Below are 6,429 nucleotides of genomic sequence, written 5' to 3' on the forward strand. Positions count from 1 at the left end.
AACTTTCGTTATTATTCTGATTCAAATGAACGGTAATATGCGTTATAAACATGTTTCAGACATATAGGTTCTTTGATTAACAGTTTCCTAACATTGTTCAAAAACGTTGGAATTTTTTGCACTTTAAAAGTTATTACGCAAGCAGCCTTATTTATGAGTTGTGACATTTTCGTTTTCGCCTTATAGTGCTCGCCAACACCCCCACGCAAATGTGCTTGCCAGTAGGCCCATTGCCGTGTATTGCATTTACCGCCCAGCAGCCATCACTTTTACAGCCAATTTGCGCTTTCAGCGTAAAATCCACGTGTTTTTGTGCTCGTGTCATGACAGTCTGCCTCTCCGGCTACACTGTATACCAGGGGTTCCCAACCTGGGGGTCGTTAGCCTTTTTAATAGGGCCATGAAAAAAAATGAAAAATAATATTTTTTTTAATTTATTATCTCTAAGTCTAATCCGCTATAACGAAAGAAATAAATTTCTAGTGCAGCAATAATCTACTTCTTGATCTTGAGTTTAGGAAATATGAAGGACGATATCTGTGTTGTATTTACATCGTTTTATCATTCTAACTACCGGTTCCTGTATAAACCATTTTTTTTAATTAAAATGCGTTTTTTAATTTTTGTAAAAGGTTGAAAAAATAGGGGGCTATTGATTTTCTCAAATTTTTTTTCAAGGGGCCACGTTGTAAAAAAGGTTGGGAACCCCTGCTGTATACGGTAGCGTTTTTTAGTTACGTCAAACGTCAACGCGTATATTCATTTAACACCATGTCTTAAATACTTCTTATATTTCTATTCTTTTCTGCGAATTGTACAACATTTTTTTTGTATTATTACATTTTTTAATTTGTATTGTAAGTTTTGCTACAGTTTGCCTTTTTACCGCTTCGCTCGTTAGACTTGCAATTGTCTTCGAATTTGTATAGAAAGCAGTGGAGAAACTATTCCGCTAACTGTATTGTGCTTTTAGGCTCCATTACAGTGGTTCTCAAACCTTTTTATCTGACGAACTCCTTTTGCCTCTCTGTACCAAAAGGAATTTTCCTAAAAAAATACTCTGTAAAATAATTAACACTATAACATCGAATTAGTGAGATGTATGTACTTTCTTTGTTTTTTTTTCTTTAAAGAGTGTAGCCCATGGCATTGCCTAAATATGAAAATGAGCCAAAAAATTATTTTACATTTCAAACTACAACACAAAGCGGGCAATTTTCCAATCATATAATTTTTTGTAAAAATCAATGGCTTGGACAGAAAAGCCAAAAGGTTATCTAGTCCCCAGGCGAAAAATTATTACAAGTTTCCTATGGATCCGTGGAAAATTGGTACAAAAGTATGATAAAAAACATTACGTTTATATTCATGTAAACAAAAAAACTGCAAATATCCCCGCTCAGTTTAAAAATCATGCTCGTCGTCGAATCAGCCTTTCTTCATTTCTATTTCCTTGCATCACTTTCTCTCGTTTTTTGCTGGCAAGTTGCCGTCGTGCTTTCGCGCTTACGCCAGATTTGGTTACACACGTTTGCTAACAAACACCGTTCGGTGACCTATTTTTCCGGTTTGCTTGAAAGACCGACATTGGCGTTAAGCCGGATGAAGATACCAGACAAACATGAGGTTGATCTGTCGTATGCTGCATGATTAGGTAATGCGATTTTAAAATTCCCAGTAAACCACAAAATGATACGATTGTTTAAGCAGTGTTTATAAACCGGGCTGTCGAGAAGTATTTTTCATTCTTCTGGATGCTAGTTTTACTCTATATAGGTCAGCTTTTTGATATAATCGTTTGTGTAAGACCAGGGTGCATGGAAAATATCAAAGATATATTTTCCTACATTGTTGCAATTTGATTTGTTGTAAATTAGTTTTTTTATGACATTCCACTGAACTACTTCAGGATAATGCTAATATGGGTGCCGCAATCTATTCATGTTTTCTGTATGGTGTGTTACACCGGAAGGGTTGAGAACCGCTAATTCATAGAATAACATAAACGATCGTGCACTAAAGATAGGAGAATTAAAGAGCTGTAGGCTATCTCACAAACGCTGGACCTACGAGTTCCTAAGAAAATGACAGATAAGATTTTCTTTTACGTTGCTGGAGAAAAAATTATTAATATTAAGAAAATTTGTAAGTCGCTGTCGCCCTAACACTCGTTCAATATGCTTTACTGGCGACTTAAATAGCTGCTTACAAAAAAAACCCAAATGGGTAGCCCATTTAGGTAGGCTTAGTACGCTGTAAATTTCTTATCCGGTACATCGCCTTAACCCAGTATTCTTAACCTTTTATAGCTTACGGCAACCCTCAGAAATCAGTATTTTACTGAAATATCACTATAAACGGAACTGGAACAACAAAATCAACTTAAAACGTAGGAAAATGCAATTTGAAATAATGGTCTAATAGTTGTATCAAGAAGCTTGCCAGTTGAGCAAAAATCAGGCACGCTTGAGCATTAGAAATGGCACACTAGGGTGCCGAGGCACCCCATTTTGAGAACCACTGCCTTAACCGCTTAAATAAGACCTAATGATTTCGATTCCTGTAATGTTCGAATCTGATTTCGAACCCTGCGCGACACCTGAGCCGCTCGTCCTCTGTGTGGCGTAAACAAGCGCCTTTGTTTCCAACAAGGTCGTTTCAAAAGACCTTCCCGCCCACCGGCCGCCAAAACAAAGGCGCCAGGCTCGTAATCGAGTTACTGCTGGTTACTATGGAAAAACTGCCCGCCAGCCTCGCTTATTCTTTCCAACCCGGTGTATGTGTGTGTGTGTGTGTGTGTGTGTGTGTGTGTGTGTGTGTGTGTGTGTGTGTGTGTTGTTTGAGGACCGAGCCTTTTAATTGGGATTTAAATCACGGCGACGTTTGCCCGCAAGTCGGGAGGCTATTTTCGGTGCTGGCGAAAGTTTTGGGCACGGGAAAGCTTGTCTAAAAGGCAGCTCGGCTGCTGCTGTTGGTGCTGGATTGCGTTGCTCTGTGCTGCTGTTTTTGACGAGTTGTATGTTTACAGTCGAATAAATAGAGAGGACCGATTTTTAGAGCCACTAGGAATGCAGTTTATCGCAGAGTGCTGTTTGTTTTGTCAAGTCGAGGGTGCTGATGATATGAGCGCGAAATTTTGACAAGATATTATACAGTAAGGATTTGGGTAGCCACGCTTATCACAACTGTTTTGTCAATTCATAAAAAAATTGTTCGCTAATGAAAGTTTTTCTACCCGGCATTTACAGACAGCAGTTTGGGTACTATTACAAAACGCTACTTGACGGACGTACTATACGTTGGTCTTTTGGAAAAAGTTATTAAAATATGTATCACGTATTGATTTGGCGTTGTTTTAACAAGGAGGCCAACGGCTTATCCGACCGGCGTTTTTTGGTTATTATTGAGTGAGTACCCTGTTGTTTAAAAATGTGCAATTTTATCCTGTGTAATGTGGTGCTCATTGCGATGCCTTGACAGGTGTACATTTGACCTGCGTGATTTTCTTTAAAATGTGTTACCATAAAGCTTTTGTTGTAAACCTATTACTCTCGAGTCCTAACGTGTGCTTTACAACGGTCAATACTTCGTGTGTGAGATTGATTAGGCATAATTGTAACGCAAATAGAATGCTAGTGTTGTCGCTTACCTTTAGCAAACCCGGAAAACAAACTTGACGAAAGATTTGCCGCCCGCCAAGGCCTTTAAATGCTGTTCAGCAACCAATATGTATTGAACCTGGGTAACCAATTGCCCAATCGGTACACAGTTTGAGAAAAATTGTGGTTGGCACAGGCCTGTCGTGGTTAAGTGCTTGGATGGCGACAGCTCCCTGAAATAACAAAGTGCTGAAATCGGCCAACCAAGTGTAACAAATGGTGCGATTAAGCGATGCCATTCATAAGCTGATTTATTTCCTATATTGTTGTTACGGTATTAAAATAGTAATATTATACTTACAAAGTCAACGTAATTTGGGTCTCTTGGTTTAATTTTCTCCAAGGAGGCTCCAATGAAAAACGGCACATCTATCTTGTCTGTTAAACTTCAAATTAAACCTTGAGCTTGGATCTTCTCGATCACAAAAAATAACTACCAGCGTTAAAATGACTTAAGTCAAATGACTCGACTTGGACTTATTTCTTTGAGTCGAAAAACATGGATTAAAAAGAGCCCAGGTCCTAGGTGTTTTCATTTAAAAGTATATTATAAAATTTTGCACGTCAAACGATTAGCTTGATAATAATTAATAAATCTGAAAACCAAAGAGGTTGAGGAAATCGACATCATCTTGATAAAGATGTTTCGATACTTGTGATGCAACAAGTGCGGATTGAAACGTCTTTCTCAAGATGATGTCGATTTACAAGTGTTATAATGCCTTGACTTTAGTCACTGTTTTTAAATGAATTTTCTTGATTTAAGTTTTTTAAACAAATGGCTTGGCAAAGTTGACAGTCTTTTGGACAAATGACTTGGGTAAAAAAGTGTTTTCGTTTAGCAAATTTTTATAAAATTGTGTTTTTTATCTTAATTTTTGCACATAAAACAATTTGCTTGCTATATGTTGCGTATATTATAATTTTTACTTGAGTTATTGCTCATAATCGGACAAGTTTTTTAGTTTATGTAGTTTAAATTTTATTTTAATGACATAGAGACTTCACTTAAAGTTGACTTGCATTTATTGGTCCTTGGTGGGTTTTAGTATCCGCTAGCATCAAACAGTTTTTTATAGGCCAGTGTGCGATTTAAAGATAGCTATACATGCGGATATTAGGGTATTTTGCGTATGTTATCACGAACATAACAAATAAATAAAAATGGAGTTTTAAGTTTCCTCAAAATTGATTTACAATAAGTGGAAATTTATTCGCTTAAAATGAGTATGGCAAATATTTGTGATGCTTTTTTGCGCTATGTGCGTTAATGTACCAATTAGTTACATACACGCCGTTGGACCAAGTTACAATTAAAACGGTGGTTGCACAATATTATTTCACGCTAAAAAGCCTGTTCAAGTCACAAATCATTCAGATTTTCTTTTTACGCTTGAGATAGGTACTTGTATTACTTGTTCATCACCATTATCGTTGTCCAAGAGCTCGGGCGGAGAACGCGACCTTCTGCACACGCGCGTGGCACTTCAAATCTTCAGCACCCGGAGAGATGAGTAATCTCCGCTTTGTGCTCGCCAACGCCAAAACTCTCACTAAGGGCTGTCAAGGGCTAAGCAAACACGACGCAGAACCGTGAATTATCGGCCATTGTGACGTCATACGGGGGGTCGGCGGCGCCGGCACGGGGGCGAGGGGTGAAAGGGGCATGAGCTGGCGACAAGAGGCCTTCGCGCGCCCAAGAAAGTCAAACGAAGCCACTTTGGCGAATTAAAGTGGCGCCTGCTTGAAGCGTAATCTCCTGAAAGTAGCTCGTAATACACAAGCGTCAAGGAGCCTTTGCCATTTTCTGTAGCTGTTCAGAAAGGTTCAGTGTGGCCCAAAGGACTGAAGAGGAATTAGCGATGTTTACGTATACGAGGGCTGACACTGTAACAGTTGTACAGCTGGTGCAATTTTCCGACGATTTACCTTCTTCTGTTGAGACGAGATTTATTTTACAGATGATTTGTTTAATTTTACAACTTTGTAGATCAGTAAGTTTCAATTGAGAGTTTAGATTTGAGACAATTTGAAGCTTCGGAAGTCGAAGTCAGAAAATAGTTTTGCATATGCCACTAAATATATTTTGTTAAGGGCCATCAGAATCAATTCGTTTCAAATAGCGGGTCGATGTTGCAAGGGCGGATCCAGGATTTCAGTTTGGATGGAGGGTGATATGAAAATCTTACATTTGACGACAAAAGTGACGCCATATTTCAAGTAATCTTAAGAAACATGTTGGTCTCGAACGAACCTGTGTGGTATTATGCAACTAAAGCTAAGTTAATCGATTAAAACGCGAAAGAGATTGCGTCTATAGTTGCCAAGACATTTCCCTTGGCGTAAACTTGACGCATAAAAGTTTGCACGAAGCGCAAAGACATAAAATGTCTTTATTTTGTTTCAACAGGTGGTACTGCATATACAATGGCCATATTGCAATGATATATAAAAGATAACATTAACTAGATAGTTTGGCAAAAATTGAATTTTGGTCGTATTTTTTCCAATTTTTAATGTGATTTCTTTACTGGTTCATAAAAATAACCTCGCCAAAAAAAGTCGATGGCCCTTCAGATGGACCACGCTGGCTTATCCACATTACAAATGCTCTAATGCTGCAACGCATTTGATTAGGGTTTCAATACTGTGATAATATTTTTGAGCTTAAACTTTGTTATGTAAACTATATTTAGTGGCGGTTTGTTGAGAAATGCTTACACCCAAGATTTAAATCGCGCATTTTAACTTTTTTCCACCTTTCAGGAAA

The sequence above is a fragment of the Ascidiella aspersa genome, chromosome 2, assembly GCF_963924565.1.
Source record: "Ascidiella aspersa chromosome 2, kaAscAspe10.2, whole genome shotgun sequence".
Lineage (NCBI taxonomy): Eukaryota > Metazoa > Chordata > Ascidiacea > Phlebobranchia > Ascidiidae > Ascidiella > Ascidiella aspersa.